Raw genomic sequence first — 17,456 nt, forward strand, 5'->3', positions numbered from 1 at the left:
TCCCATGCAGGATAAAATGGACTACCAATCTTAGCACAAAACTGTCCGCATGGACAACTAAAAATGATCATTAAAAAACAGCTTTTGGTTCGCAAGCGCTCTTAGACTATTGGCCTACCCTCCTGCTAGAACTGCATCGGGCGCTGGGGGGAACACTGGATGCCCAACAAAAATGGGCGCTAAACAATCTAAACCAGCTCCCAAACAAGGAAATGCCGGAAAACAAATGGAGGCGTGAAAACTCCCTAAATGTAAGACAAAAGGAGAAAAAAGCATTGCAGGGTGCCACAAATAGATCGCTTCGAGCTGCCCAAAAGAAACGTGCATGGGAGCAACGCACCAAACTAATAGAGGAAGCGTGGCTAAAAATCTTCTCTCCCCTTAAGGAAAAAATCCAGCTTCATTCTGGAGACACATCAACCAAGCCAGTAACAGTGGCCAGTCCAAAGAGAACGGGGTACCCAAAAACGTTTGGGTGGACCATATCAATCAGCTCTACAGGAGCGGGTCAGGGGAGTCCCCAGTCTTCTCCTCACCCCAAGTACCAAATCATGATAACACCCAGGTCCCAGGTATCTCTGAAGCTGAAGTATATAAGATCATTAGCCGCATGAGGAATGACGGCGTGCCAGGGCCAAATGGAATACTTGCCACAGTTTTCAAATCAAATCGATCATTCTAGGCAGAGCTCTTCACACCTCTCTTCAAACGAGCCTTCCTTACAGCCACAATTCCAGCCACCTGGCAGGGCTCAATATTACACTCACTTTACAAAAAGGGTAATCGTTTAAATCCGGCTAATTATAGGCTAATAGCTTTACTGGACATTGAAGCCAATGCCTACGCTCGAGTCCTGCTGGCTGAACTTGAAAACTGGGTCACAGAAAATAGTATTCTTCCCCGCACTCAGTCGGGCTTTAGGCCAGGTTGTTCCACAACGGATAATATAATAGCACTGTCCTTTCTGTCCTGGAGAGCTACCCTGGCCAATCAACTACCGTTATTCTGTTGTTTTGTGGACTACAGCGCAGCGTTCGACAGAGTCAACCGAGGGACACTATGGAACTTATAGGGGGTATCCTGGCTACATTTGTTATGTTGTTGCCCCCATCTTGCCAATGATCGCCGACGCCTACTGGTTCTAGTTTTTCGGGAAAAGTCACTGAGACATTGCTGGGAAGCATCGGATCTGTGCTTCTGCAACAATTCATTCCAAGTTCTAGCAAGAGCTGGGAAGTTTGTTAATATTATTTTAACTGCACTGCACAACGCCCAGTCCCAAGAAACTGACAAGCTCCACTCTCATTGCATAAACTAACGTTGACGGAAGCTAAACCTTCAGTAACAAGTATTGTGACACTCTTTGTTATTGTATTTTTCTTTCACATTATACACCTTCTCTTGATCAAATGTCCACTCGTGATGCTGCTTTTGGACTTCAAACGTATTTGTATTTCGAGATCTACAAATGTGTACATAACTTTGACTAATTTTAGTTATTTTTAATATTTTACTGAGTATTAATATGTCGCTAGTATGTTACGGTTTTAATTAACTGTTTAATAAAAGGTCTTGGCCGTCAAAATCAGAAATTCCGGAGCATGAGCGGCTTCGTAAACTTATGCCACAAATTCCGTGCATCTGAACTGGGGACATTGAACAATTTATGCAGGAAATAAATCAAAATCCAAATGGATCAGGACAATCCACAGTCGTGGGGAGCCTTTCTGAGAAAATCATTTGCGGAACTTGGCATACAAATGACATGGGACAGCCAGATAGACAGGGCAGCGTTTGGCAAATTGGCAAATAAGACGGCGAAGAAGAAGTCCTTCTTAGAAGATAAAATAAAACCCTCGAAATGTAGACATGGGTGGACCGTGATTAACTTCTACATATCAACGAAGCCGCAGGCCTACTTAGTGGTCACTTCAGTGTGGAACCAAAAAAAATGTTTAATCAATTACTGTTTGGCCCTGCATGATTCAAAAGATTTACAACCGTCCTGGAAAAGCAACCAACAAGCGGCTCACTGACGATTGTGCTTTTTTTGTAACGAAACATTAACTCACCTTCTTTTTGCTTGCCCCGCAGTTAAGGAACTAAGGAGGGGGCTTTTAAAAGCAATGTTTAACAAATTAAAGATTTGCATGTGCAGGCAAGCTGTGATACGTTGGTTGGAAGGCTCCTCTATAATGTTGGCGTGCCGGGGGGTAAATTATCTGGTAAAAGTAAGAGAACTTTTAAGGCAAGCCGATTTAGAGGAGATTGATAAAGCATGAACAACGACGGCAGGAACTGCAAATATGGCTCTTCTTCACTAGCTCAAGTAGAACAAGGACTGAGATCCTATTCAACAAGAAAACAGGAACAATATAGAAAAACGGTGGCAGACCAAAGTCTACCGGTAAGTTTGGCACCTTATACGGTTATTTTACCTTAAACAATTTATCTTTTGGATAATTTTGGTCATTGGAGCGCCTGGGAAAGTTGTAAAGATTAGAATTTCGCAGCTTGTTTAACAAGTTTCCCAACATTTTATGAGCTTTATTTATGTTACTAAGAGTTTAATACTGTCAAGCTTATTGTCAATAAATGATATTTTATGGAAGATTAAGTTTAATACCTTTTAAAGTGTAAATTTTAACATTTTAAGTAATCATATAGAATACACTTTTTTTGACTTGACTTGAAGTCTTTCTACAAATTCATCAATGGTTTCACCAACTTTCTATCATTCTTGACAGAAAATATATCTTTCATAGTCAACATTTGACATTGGATTCAACTTGAGAATCAAGGTTTATTTAATATGATGGTATGTGATTTTTCGTCAGTTTCTGGCATTTTGTTTATGACATCCTTTACACCATCATCAGGACGATTTTTGAGGTATTTGATAAACATTTTGTTATCAGTCTCTTCAAGCACATCAATGAAATTTTCAAATGTCTCTATCCACATGGTACATCAGTAGCCAATATTTTGCTTTTTGGTGAATATTAAATGATGATGGTGGGTTCAAGAAAATGACAGCATTGTAAACATTTGTTGGAGTGGCTGAAACATAGGGTGGAGTTTGTTCTGACACTGTCTACTGTCCGTTAGGACCTGAGTCATCATACCATCTCTGAGACCCTGTAATTTACTGGACTCTGGGTCATCATAGACAGCCTGTGGAAGGGTGGCCTCTCTATTGGTCTCCATTGGGCCACTTTACTTTCTCTGAGACAATTTGGTGTTGTTCTGAGCCACCACTTGATCAATCAATCACTCATGGGAATTGTAAGCGCACTACTCACCCGTGAGGGCCTCAATGCTCGGGGGGGTAAGCAGCTCCGTTCAGTTGAAGAGCCAGTTCTTGAGTGTCTTCCTGAAGATGTTCAGGGTGGGGGCACATCTGATGTCGATCAGGAGCTCGATCCAAGTATTGGCGCGATGTAGGAGAAGGTTCTTCCTCCTGTTCTGTCTCTGCGGGTGTGTGGGGCTTCGGCGAGGGCGAGGTTGGAGGATCGGAGGTTTCTTTTGGGTACGTGGAAGGAGATTCTCTTGTTGAGGTATTGGGGTCTGGAGTTTTGGAGGCATTTGTAGGTGTGGGTGAGTATCTTGAATGTGACTCTCTTCTTGAAGGGGCGCCAGTGGAGGTTTCGTAGGTGTTGGCTGATGTGTTCGTGTCGAGTGATGCCGAGGACGAGTCTGTCTGTGGTATTCTGTATTGTCTGGAGCTTGCGAAGTAGAGACTTGTTGATCCCGGCGTAGAGTGCGTTTCAGTAGTCTAGTCGGCTGGTTATGAGTGCATGGGTGACGGTCTTCCTTGACTCAGGGGGATCCATTTGAAGGTCTCTCTGAGGCTGCGGAGGGTGTTGAAGCAGCTGGAGTTGACGGCGTTGACCTGTCTGTTCATGGAGAGGGAGGAGTCTAGTACAATGCTGAGGGTCCGGGCGTGGTCTGTGGTGGTCGGGGGGCTGCCGAGGGCGGTGGGCCACCAGGTGTTGTCCCATGCAGAGGGGGAGGGTCCAAGGACGAAGACTTCTGTCTTCTCCGAGTTAAGCTTCAAACAGGTGTTGCTCATCCAGGATGCAAAGTCCTTCATTCCGTCCTGGAAATTGAATCTGGTGTTGGTGGGGTCCTTGGTGAGGGAGAGGATGAGCTGAGTGTTGTCAGCGTAGGATTCTATGCCGAGTCTGTGCTGTCTGAGCATGGCGGCGAGGGGGACCATGTAGATGTTGAAGAGGGTTGGACTGAGAGATGATCCCTGGGGTACTCCGCAGTTGATTTCCGTGGGTTCATGGAGGAAGGGTGGCAGTCTGATTCTTTGGATTCTGCCTGTGAGGAGAGACCGGATCCAGTCGAGTGCAGTAATTTGTATGCCGGCGTCGTGGAGTCTGGAGGCGAGTGTGCAGTGGGAGACGTATTAAATGCTGCTGAGCGGTCGAGTAGGATCAGGGCCGAGGTGTGTCCTTGGTTGAGGAGGGTGCAGATGTCATCTGTGGCGGTGATCAGGATGGTCTTGGTGCTGTGGCTCCTGCGGAATCCGGATTGGGATGAATCGAGGATAGAGTTGTCTTCGATGAACCTTGTTAGTTGACTGTTGATCGTCTTTTCAGCAACTTTTGCCTTGGAGAAGGGAGATGAGGCGGTAGTTCTTGAGGTCTTTGGTATCTGCTGAGGGTTTCTTGAGCAGGGGTCTGACCTCTGCGTGTTTCCAGTCACCGGCGACGGTGCCTGTCTTGAAGGTGGAGTTGATGTCACATCGTAGTTCTGGAGCCATGGTGTTGGCGACTCTGTTGAAGATGTGGGAAGGGCAGGGTTCTGTGGGGGCCCCCGAGTGGATGCCTTTCATGGTCGAGATGGTCTCTTCGGTCATGACCGATGACCAGGAGGAGATGGTGGGCTGGCTAGTGTTGCCGGTGGAGCGAGTGGTTGCGGAGTCGGGTGTTCGGTTGTTGAAGTTGTCATAGAGGCTCTTGATTTTCTGATGGAAGTCTTGTCACAGGGGTCCTGGGAAGGGGTGATGTCAGTGGTTTTGCTGGGGGCTTGGTGAATTCCTGGATGATGCTGAAGAGTTCCTTGGAGTTGCTGGAGTTGGCGAGGATTTTGTTTTGGATGAAGGTCCTTTTGGTGGTCCTGATGCGTTGGTGGTAATCCGTCATGGTGTTATTGTAGGTGGTGTGGTCTTCCGGGGTTTTGCTGTTTCTCCAGTTTTTCTTAAAATGTCTGCAGGTGCGTCTGGCTTTTTAGAGGTCGGTGGTGAACCAGGCGGCCTTCCTCGGGCACTGTCTTTCGGCATTGCATAGGGGTGCAAGCTAGTCTGCGCAGTTGGCGATCCTTTTGTGCAGTTTCCTGGCTGCAACGTTGGCATCTGACATGGTGGTGGGGGTTTCCTGGTTGAGGGTGGAGTTGATCTGATCCTCTGTGACTTTGCTCCAGTTCCTTCGTGGAGGGAGCGGAGCAGGTTTGATGGTGTGCCACTACAGGTATTGGACCGCTCAATAAGCACAACACCTGTGCTTTTTCTTGGGTCTCTTCACCCACCGCTGAGTAAGTACATTTGACAGTATGTGATTGCTTCCAACCACAACGTTCACGTACACCTGGTTGATCTCTATCTAGCAGCACTTGTAATTGTGGTCCTAATCACTCTGTACTATGTATGGCTTGATGTTGCATAGTAGCGCAATACCTTTATGTATGGCCTGTACAACAAGTTCTGGACCAACGATGTGTAGATTCTCTGTAAATGCTTTTGTTTCCAACTGCTTCACAGAGGCTGAAACTGCGCTTTGACTCCACATGCATTCAGTCTCGATTCTGTACTTCCAAAACGTCACATGTGGCACACACCAGCAGTTTGCCTGGATCCTGGCAAACTCTCTGAGAGAGTACTGTCAATCTTCAGGTTACCTATCTCATCGCCATTTGTAGCATCTTCCCAGCCAGGGTCCCTGTAAATAAGTACGCCAAACACAGAGCTTTGTATTACACAACTTTATTCATAACTGCAAATTCAACATTCTAAGGCAAACCTCACTGCAATCCATTCTATACATTACATCAGAGCTCTACGGAGTTCATCAGGAACCAAAAGGGTACCGTCAATGTTAACCCACAAGACACTATAGTGTGTAATACAGGCAGAAACAGCAAAAGACTTGACATATATTAGAGAGTTATGGTATGAGTGTTTATAATAACAGAGGATAACCTAGATTGACAATGACCCTCTACAGATGACTCTGAAAGGAGTGATGTAGACTTACAATGAACAGCAGATCTCCCATTCTGTGATTGCATTCTCAGCATAACAGCATTTTTTAAAGCAGCCCCTTATAAAGACTAGGGCGGATTTTAGAAAAATATATTCATATTCTAGCAAGACATCGGTGAGAGCAGCTTGTTCTCTCCTCTGTACTGCTGGCGGTTACCCTTAAAGCTGCTCAGCATGATTTTCAATGGAGGAGGTGTCCTACAGGACTGCTTCCTTTAAATTAATAAACTCAGGGGGTTTGTAACTGATGAAACATAGCTGCCAAGGTTTCAAATCGCTGTGTGTGACATTTTCATAATTTCAGTGCCATTATGAGTGACATTTCAACGACTATGAGTGACACTTTGTCACAAGCAAAATTAAGCAATGAAGACCAGGGAAACACTTCAATATTAGACATTACACCCATTTGAGCAACAAGAAACACTAAGAAGGTCTTAGAACTTCAGCAAAGTACCAGAAATCGAAGGACAGGAGAGGTACACTCACAGCCTAGGATTCACAGCCCAGCCCCAGGCTGTAATTTCTTTTTTTTAAAAGACACACACTGAGTAACTGAATTGTATATTAAAAGAGTAAGTTGCACAGTCTACTAGCCTTATAAGCAATTAACACATAATTTGTGGCACAAATAATGTTTACTTAGTTTAATTAGGATAAATATGCTTTACCTGCGCTCACTCTCTGGCACTTGTCATGCCACCTGCAGACTCCTCCTCACAGCAGCTGCTGAAGCGGCGCCGCAGTCCAGTGGGCTGGGGACAGGTTAAGTTGGCTTCCTCCTGCTCTAATGTGCAGCTACACTGATGCGACCTATATTTGCTGCACTAACTTCACTGGGCAATAACCTGGTACCAGACACAATATCATTGAGGGAAATAATGGAGCATCAGGACCAGAAATAACATGGTCTAATAAACTACAGCCCCAGGTGAAGAACAGGGCAACTCTCGTCTGACATGGGGCAAGCATCTGTGTAATAGAGGCCTCCTGAGCGCCGGACAGAAGTTCCACGAGGATCGTAATTGCTGTGTTCTCCTGCTTGTGGAATGGGATACACGGGATACACGCAGGTGATACCCACCTTGGAGGGGAGGTTGCAGAGCTTCTCTCTGCTGTCTGTCAGGTCACCTGATGGACGTGGCTGCTTGATTCCTGTATAATCACTGACAGATTCACAAAAATGCCTAGGGCTGAAGAATGATGTCACACACCCATTGACCCCGATGACGTCGAAGGGTTGATCCAAACGCTGAGGGGCCCTAGAGAGATTTTCAAGGCGAAGATGAAATGTGGCTGAGGGGGCCCCAGGAGCCAGGACTCCCTGGCAACGTGGAAGACGCAGGGCTCTGTGTTATGCATGCCCTGCCTTTGTACCCACAGCCTATGTTCTGCTGAGAGGTACTGGAAGGGTGAGAAACGTAAACCACAACAAACAAAAAAGAACTTAGTCAGTCATTCCTGTTTACTGCCTCTTCCTTGTGAAGTCTTCGTGACACACAGCACCAGGGTTAGCAAGGCATGAATGTCAGGTGTAGAAACATGGCAGGTTGGCATGAGGCTGTGAAACTCGCAGAAAGTAGGAGCTGGCATCTCGTCATCTGGGGAAAAATGTGTGTCTATCATACTTTTACCAATGTTTTTGTGCTATCTGCACATCCAAGATCCTGCTATTCTTTTTCTAATTAAGTGCGCTTTAATTGCCCTCGGCCTCGACCTGCACGGGCTCTGGCTGGTACGTACTTGGGCACGTCCGCAGATGATTTGAGTGTGTGTGCCTGGTGAGTTGCAGGCGGCGGGTGGCCCCCCTAGGCACTGCGGTGACTCTGTCTGGCCTGCAAGGGCTGGCTGTGCCACTGCAGGCTGGCTGGGTTCAGGCGAGGCCGCTATTCAGACCATTTTCTGCCCTGCCTGCGGCCTCCGAGTCCTCACAGTAATCGGGCTGCGGCGGTCCTGACTCCTCGTGAATAAAACAGGGGTCGGGCAGTTAGTAATTGTCCTGGCGGCCGGTCAGCGCTGTAATCCCGGCGGGTCACCTGTTTCTGAATCGGCTGCACTTGAAAGGAAAAAGGAACAAGCTGTGACCTTGCACTGCGGGGACCCGGTCTGGTGCGAACTGCCTGCAGAGCTATGAGCAAAGAAAAATAAAACTTGAGCTCAATGTAAGTATTATGCGCGCCGCCCGCAACCTGCCTGCACTCTCTCTAATCACCCGCCGCTTTACTTCTTGCTTCCTCCGGACGTGACGGCCCATCCCAGGCTGGCACATCCGGATTTATAATCCTGGCGCCCTGTTGCGCCACCGTGATTGACAGCTCTGAGGCTGTATCGACTGCGGGCAGGCCGGGCGCCGGCCGGCCCCCCTGCAGACTGTACAAATCTGCATTTAAGTTTCAGGGCAACGGGAACACACTGAGTCGACGTCACGCGTCGGGACTCTAGCAGAGCAGCAGAGATACATTGTAGCGCGGCGGCGCCGCTCGGAGAGCTCAGCTCAGAGCTGCTGCAGTGTCTGTGGTTTCAGTTTAGGCACACAGAGTAGTCGGCAATAAGCTGCGCAGGCAGCATTAACTCTCAGAGCCCGGGCCACAGGAGCTGCTGGCGCGCCGCTGGCACAGGTGGCAAAATGCGTGACAAATGCATTCAGTGCGGTGATGCGGATCACCGCACTGATATGCGTGAGTGTCACACCAGTTGCGTGACGCTTGACAGGACTGATGAAAGGCTGGCAACGGCTCTAGAGATCACAAACTATTCATACGTCGCATGGTAACTCGCAAATGAGAGGGGGGGCTGATTTCACACGCCCTGCTAGCTGCAAATCAGAAAGGGTGTCAAAAACAATTTGTGGCTGAGAATAACATTTCCAATTAGCAAAAGGGATTTGCACATAATCAAACATTATTGTTGTTGCAAAATCTGCATTTTGCGGGCTTTGAACCGCAAATGTGTTTTATACTTGAGACTCACAGACTGCATTTTCTGCTATACTCTGAGGTCACCTATGTACATTTCTGCACAGACCCATGAGTTACATCTTAAGAGACCTCAGGTTAGATAACATCATACTTCATGAGATGTATACAAATCTGACACTTTCGATTATATAAAAAGCCACATAAATGGTGTGACGACATTAACCTGCATTTTGGGGGTCTTGTTCTTTTGTACAAGATGCTACTGCCTAATATGATTCTGGAGATTGTCTGCTAAATGGCTCATTCTAACTCCTGTGCAAATCCTGATTCTGGCCCAAAGTCCTGCAAATCGGAATCCTGCGAATTCTGAATGTATTGCTTCGAACATTTTTTACCAAATAAAACCTGGTACAAACTGTTTAGCTAACTGCACAAATTCCGAGTTTGGGCAACCTGGAACTGAGGAAACGTGCTATTACTTGATTGTCCCCATTCCAAGGTGAGATATTTGCTCGTGGGATAAATATCCCATCCAGTCGTATCGGTGATTACCAGCTGAACAATTACCAATTGCCAAAATGGCTGAAGTATTTTTGAAGCCATACACTATGTAATAGTGTGTTTTTCATCAGAGTAGTTTTCTGGAAGCAGGTTTCCCTCTTAATATAATGCTTCTAATTAAAACGTCATACAGAATACACATTTGGCAAAATGCAGCTGCTCTATATATCTGCAATCTTTGAATTTGCTATTAAATTGTATAGGAAGGTATGCACGTGGAGCAGTGGCCTAGCTAGGCACTTTGCGGCCCGTGGTGGTCCGTGCCTTTGCTGGCGATAATTTTTGCGTTTGGGCCTGGCAGAAAACTCATGTAAAAGCGGGGACGCACCCCCTTCTGCGCCACTGACGTTGTTCCCTCTAGGGAAATTAGCTAAGAGCAGGGCACGACTCAGGGGTACACGTGAGTGGACGGCTTCCAACCACTATTTTCATAGGGTGAAGGCCGTCCACCAAGCCAAGAATTTCGGCCCCACTGAATAATGTGCTGAACTCGTTCCGGTGTAATTTCCAAACACCGGGATACTTTCAGCAGTGCTTGCACGTTGCCAGGGATGGAGCTTTCTTACTTAAGACTCCTGCTGGTCCCATAACAAAGGCCGAATTTGAAGGGTCATCAGGCCTCCTTTTGTTCATGTCTCTTGGCTGGGAGCAGCCAGGAGCCTCACACCTGATGCATATGAAGCCAAGGGTAAACAAAGGCTCACACCTTGTTAGCATTTCACACATACCTAAAAGAGGCAGCTTTTCACTTTTTTCTTTCCCTGTTTAGGAGATATGCATGCACTGTAAGAATGTCAGCTGTGTTGGGCTTTCCCAGTATTTACACAAAGCAAATTGCATTTATATAGTGCTTACTACACCTGAGGAGGCGTTGAAATAATTTAAGTACTGCTAGTTTTTCTTGTATAGCCCTACTCATCCTAATGCAAGGTGTCAGAGCGCTTTACATCAACACTTGCATATTACATGTACAAGAATCTATATAAGTTTGTAAATGAATGTACAGGATGTGTTACATAAAACTGGGGGATTGCAGGGTGCAGAAGTCACATATCATCTTCCATAGTTCAGTGTGCTATTATCCTCGCAATGCGCTCAATCGTCCACATTATAGACCTACTAAACATATATGTGAGGGCTTTAGATCTGATGTCACTTCTTGTGATGCTACTTTCTGTAAAGTCGTGGCTTGTGATGCCACTTTCTATTATGTCAATTTCAGTGATGCCATGTGTGATGTCATATGCTGTGATGTTGCACGCCGCGATGTGGACCGCCGTGATATCACTTGCATGCTGCCTAACTATGTTAGTCCACCCACTTCTTTTTTTAGGACTTGTGCCCCGGCTAATATGGAAGCTCTACTGGGACCGCAAACGTCATGCAGCCAATGATATCCCACAAGATGTTAGAGTTTATTTACAAGCCTCTTGCACCACAGGTCTTCACTTTTTCCCATATTAAAAGTGACACAATGGCGGCGCAAGGGGCTTGTGAATGAGCCCCATTGTTTGATAAAGAATTTGCGGTGGATGTAACGTTTATCTTAATGTATCAATACCTTTCTGATTTAACTTTTCAACTAGATTGTTTGTTGAATCAAAATCTTTGCTGCCAATCCTCATTTTAAAAAAGGCAACGCACACAGGTTCAAAAAAACACTAAAATAACTTAAAAAAAAGAAATGAGTTGTGTCGAGCTGCAGTATATATCAATCATGCAAATGGTATGATTTTATGTAATCCATTTGCTTCCAAATTCACCACTCCACCACACTGTTTTCCTGGATCAGTTGTTCATGCACAACGTCTGCCACCCAAATCTGCACAGAGCTTTCTAAGAGAAACCAGACTTCGTTGGTATGTCTAGGAGTTTTATTTTAATGTATTTGGAAACTGGAAAACTGCAATTACACAAATCTTTTCCGGACATGTTGTCAGCATGTCCCCTCGTGCTTTGATGACCTCATGCCCGTTAAGGAAGAGGATGCATTGAATTTGTGGTTGGAAAAACGTCAATAAACAGAACATTTGGAAGCAAAGCTGGAAGTTCAAACTCAGCAAAGAAATAAAAAGTTAAATATATCTAGTTTGCCTCCTTGTTTCTTATTTAACACGCTAGGTTGTTTTGAGGAGTATGCTGCACTGGTATGCACATTTTAACTCGAATTCAAAGACGAATCCACTCAAAAACACAGAAGGCATGTTTGAGAAAGCAATTTGCACACTTAAGTCACCTGAAACCCCAAGTGTAAGGTACAATTGGGGCCAAAGTCATAAACTATACAATCAATCAATCAGTCAATCAAGAAATATTAGTAGAGCACTGCTTGTCACCCATGAGGGTGTCCAGGCGCTAGCTGCTGGTTTATTTGAAGAGCCAGGTCTTGAGCCCCTTCCTGAAGTTGGCCAGCTAGGGTGCGGTGCAGAGGTGGATGGGGGAATGTTCCAGGTCTTGGCAGAGAAATGGGAGAAGCACGCCCTCCGGTATGGCAGCGGCATCTGTGAGAGATGTCTGCAAAGGCGAGCTGTGTGGAGCGGAGGTTCCTGGGGGGTTGGTGAAAATGAAGGCGGTGGTTCAATATAGGTGGGTCCTTGGTTGCAGACAGCTTTGTAGGCTTGGACCAGGAGCTTGAAATTGCATCTTATGTGGACAAGGAGCCAGTGGAGGTATTTCAGGTGTTGAGTGATGTGGGCTGTCTTCGGGAGGTCGATTAGTCTGGCTGGTGTGTTCTGGATTGTCTGGAGTCTGTGCATGAGGTGGGTGGTGCTCCCTGCTTATGGTGCATTGCTGTTATCCAATCGACGGGTGATGAGGGACTTTGCTTCTGTCTTCTGGGTGTTAATGGGGAGTCACTTTAAGATATTGCGGAGCATGCAGAGCATGTAGAAGCAGGTTGAAGAGACGGTGTTGACTAGGCATTTCATGGAGAGTTCACTGTTAAGGAGGATGCCGAGGTTGTGGGCGTGGCCTTTTGGTGCGGGAGTGGATCACAGTCCTGATGACCACCAGGAGTCATTCCGGAGGACGGTGTGTTTGCCGAAGATCAGGACTTCAGTCTTATCCGTGTTGAGCTTCAAGCAGTTGTTCTTCATCCAAGCTGAGATGTTCTTCATTCAGTTGTGGAAGTTGGTCTTAGCCCCTGTGGGGTCCACAGAGAGCCCTTTAATTTATTCATTCATTATCTGTTTTATAAAGTCAGTCATTTAAGAGCTGCACAAAATTTTTGGTCTTGTGTTATTGTCTCATGGATCAATCCTAATGCATAAAACCTTTTTAGGTTTCGCCTGCACAGCGATTGCCCTGTGCTTGTGAAATCTATTGTTTTTAATATATCCCAAAAGAAACTTACATCCCAACTTCACTTTTCATTGGTTCATATGCTTGCACTTTGGTTACCTCTTTTTCTATTGGTTGTAGCATGTTATCCCTTCTGTATCTCTTTTATCAGTTTCCCATGGCCCAACTACTCATTCCCATCTGGTTCAAACTTTTTTCTTTTGGTTAACTTTGCATATCGTTTACTGTTTACATTTTGTTATCTTTCCCTCTAAACACCTAATATTGCACTCGCAATTGCAGTTACCTTGCTGTTAAAAGGGGCTTGATTTAAATGGTGCAGCAGGTGCAGTGGCACCGTGCCCAAAAGCTGTAGGGACCCCAATAAACACACATTATTGCAAAATGTTACTACTAAATAGACAGTCACAAGTGCAGTTATCTACCAGGCACTAGACTCATGATTTCAAAGATGTCAGAACTCCTCTAAACACCAAATAGTCACAAGTGCAGTTACCTTGCAGGTACTAGCGTCATGATTTCAATGGTGCAGCAGGTGCAGTGACACTGGGGACCAAAGCTCTAGGAACCCCTCTAAACACTGAACATTACTATATTTTACTACTAAACAGGCTGGCACAAGTGCTGTTACCTTGCAAGCAATAGGATCACGATCGAAATGGTGCGGCAGATGAAGTAGCCCTGGGGCCAAAAGTTGTCATAACTCCTCTAAATACCAAATATTGCTATATTTTACTACTAAACAGGCAGTTTCAATTGCAATTACACTGCAGTGAAAAGGGGCAGGATTTGAATTATGCGGCACGTGCAGTGGCACTGTGGTCAAAAGCTCTAGGGAATCCACTAAACCGAGATTATTGCTAAATTTTACCACTAAACAGGCAGTCATAAGTGCAGTTTTCAAGCAGACACTAGGGTCATGACTTGAATGGTGCAGCAGGTGCTGTGATACTGGGAACAAAATCTCCAGACATCCCACTAAACACCAATTATTGCTCTATTTTACAACTAAACAGGCAGTCACAAATGCAGTTATCTTGCAGGCTCTAGGGCATGGGTACTTGCAGACATTTTCCCAGGAGCCAAAAGGTTTGGTCTGTAATGTGACCGAGGGCTGCACTAATTTTTTTTGAGGAAAAATATTTTTTATTGCCATTTTCTGTATTCACGTACATCACAGTATTAACAATGGCATTGGTAGACATGAGAAACCTCACATTCATTTTACATCTTGGCATGAGGGTAGGTAATATCGTATCGTGGTCTATAATCTATTGTGTGGCCTCAGAGTCGATGGTGGGTCTAAGGGATAAGCGGTGGGGTAGTGTCAGCACCCACGCGAGGCAGCCTTCGGTGTACGCTGGGATGTGAGGCGTGCTCTCTCGGCTAGCACTTTTTCATAACGATGGTGATATGCCAGCCTTAACATAAACTTAAACAAACGTGGGGTGTAGAACTGGTGTACACTGTGTCGCACATTGCTGCAGTTTGGGGGTGATTGCCTGGTTGGTGCACTGTGGCTGGTGGCTGGGTAGGCATGCGCAGGGGGGAGGAGGGGAGTGCCGGAGGTCACCTCTATGTAGACATTGTTATGGCCCGCTCGTGGCCGACAGTTGCGACCCGCCGGGCGATCCTTCGCTCCGCGAGACACCCCGGGTGGCCGTAGGGGTCAGGAGTGTCCCCTGAGGACTGGCAGGCTGGGATCCCGGTGTCGTCAGTGTTTCTTGCGTGAAGGAGTGAACTAACATGGTCCAAGACAGGAATGGGATGTTTACGAATTATTTTAACCTCTTCCGTGTGGAGTATTCCCTCTTCAGCCGTGCCATATTTCTTAACAGCATCCACCCATGCCGCCAGGGGAGGGCCTCCCGGTGCCTTCGAATGCATAGTGATGCACCGCTTGGAGGAGCGCCAAGGAGTCAAAGCGCATTTCTACTTACATGTTTTTGCGGCATTTGCAGATTCCAAGGGCACTAGCTTCCTATGTGAATAGGTCTGGGAGTCCCGTGACTGTCCTGAGCGTGGTGTGGACTTTGTCCCAGTAGCTGTGGAGTGTCAGGCAATCCCATAGCATTTGTTGAAATGAGGCATTAGGCTCTTGGCACCTAGGGCAAGTGAAGGAGTTTTCCGGGGAAGTACTTCTGTAACTTTTCAGGAGTGAGATATGCTTGGTGTAATATATGCAATTGTATGTTTTTAAAGCGATAGTTCCAGGACACTTTTTTTGTGAATTCCAATGCACGAGTCCATTCCCTATCGTGTAACGACCTACGGAAGTCCGTTTCCCACTTCTCCTGGACGGGTGTAAGGGCAGGTTGCCTAAGGGTCCGTATGGTTTTATATATCCATGTAACTAAGTGGCGCCCGGGTGCCCATCTGTACTACTGCATGAATCACCCGAAGCGTAGGGGGTTTTGTATCTATTGTTTGCCACTGTTTGCGGCAATCCTCCATGAGCTCCCTATGTAGAAGAAACTGTCTTCTAGGGAGGCGGAAGGTATCCATGAGCGTCTCAATGGTTTTAAGTTGTCCATCAAAATATAGGAAGCCTATGTCCGTTAATGAGCATTCAGACCATGTGTGCATCATCCGCTCCATGTAGTGTGCTCGACCCTTGGGAAACCCTACCAGCGGCAGGAGGGGGAGTATGAGGCTGTCGTGCGGTTCATTCTATGGAAGCTTGATAGACAGGCATGTGCTGGCATCACCTGGAGTGGCTTGGTCTAAGGTGGTAATAGCATACGGTGGAAGGTTGGAATTTGAATTCACCCGGCTGCTGTAAGTAATTCCCCTTGTGCCAGGCCCGCTGTCCATCGTAATACACATTGCAGCTGGACGGCCAGGAAGAAAACCTCAAAGGACGGTGCAGCTAGTCCCCCCTGATCGAGGGGTAGCTGCAGCTTGGCAAGGGCTATGCACCCGGATCCACAGATGAGGGTCCCAAGCAGGGTGTCTAACTTCCTGAAAAACGAGCACGGAGGGACTACCGGAAGGTTAAAGAAGTAGTATATTAGTCGCGGAACAAGGATCATCTTAGCAACTGCTATTATCCCTATAACTGCCAATGGGAGATCTTTCCAAAAGTGTATGGAGGATCTGATGCCAGCCATCACTCTGCGGTAGTTACCCTCCTAGAGGTGTGTGATATAATTGGACCCCCAAGTATCGGATCGCCTGTGAGCTCCAGGAGATGTTAACTTCGCTGAGCCTCAGTGGACACGGATGGCCTGCACTAGGGGATATACAGTGGATTTGGACCAATTGACTTTGAGCCCCGCCACTTCCTCAAATCCATCAATATGCGTACGATAGGGGAGAGGTCCTCCGCAATATCTCGGACGTAGATGAGCATGTCGTCCGCGTACATGGATACCACATGAGTGGAGTCAGCAAATAGGATTCCCCACCCCTCACCCTCGGCATGGAGGTGGATCGCCAGAGGTTCCATCGGTATGGCGAAGATTAGGGACGAGAGTGGGCATCCCTGCCGTGTGCCCCGCCGGACCAGGAACGAGGCGGAAACGAGGGGTCACAGCCATGTTCTGGAGGTGGGCGTGGAGTATAAAATCTTGGTGTATGGCAGGAGACGAGCCCTACCCCCATGAATTGCAGAACTTGAAACAGATACGGCCGCAAAAGGGTATCAAATGCTTTTTCCAGGTCCAAAACAGGCACGCCGCTCAGGGGAAGCGATCCCGTATCTGGTCCTGCACATGGAACAGTCACCGTATGTTGTAGAAGGTGTTTCTGCCCGGCACAAACCCATTCTGATCTGGGTGAATCAGTTTTGGGAGTACCGTGGCATACCTATCCACCAGAATCTTCCTGTGGATTTTATAGTCCGCGGGCAACAAAGCTATGGGCAATAGCAGCCCATTTGGTGGGGGTACCTCTCCAGTTTGAGAAGAGACACTATAACTGACTCACACATGCGGAGGGCTCCACTGATGCCAGCAGGGTGGCATTTAAGCGGTCACTGGGCTGTATGGTGGATGTAAGAGATGTGAAGCATGTACATCTAGTGACCTAACTGCGTAATGTGAAATAAAAAAATCTGCATCAATCCCTGCAACCCCACTTGCCCTAACTGCGTGTTCCTATGCAGTTTTAGTTCATTTGCTCTCCTTTTTCAGTATTATTACATTTAAGAGGAACTCAAAATGCATGACTTCAAAATGTGCGCTGTACAAAACTTTCTCATGTCTTTGATTTAATAAACTATATTCCTATGTATTATAGCAATCCAGGCCATCCAAAGGGTGTACAAAACAACTGACTTGCCTCTAAGTTCACTACTGATATTGTTGTCAGGGTGGGGGAAGCATGAATATTTCTAAAGTATGTTTGAAAATACTTTAAAAAAATACATCCCACTGCACTGATATAATCTAATGTGCTAAGGTAAACAA

Source organism: Lissotriton helveticus, chromosome 10, assembly GCF_964261635.1.
Source record: "Lissotriton helveticus chromosome 10, aLisHel1.1, whole genome shotgun sequence".
Lineage (NCBI taxonomy): Eukaryota > Metazoa > Chordata > Amphibia > Caudata > Salamandridae > Lissotriton > Lissotriton helveticus.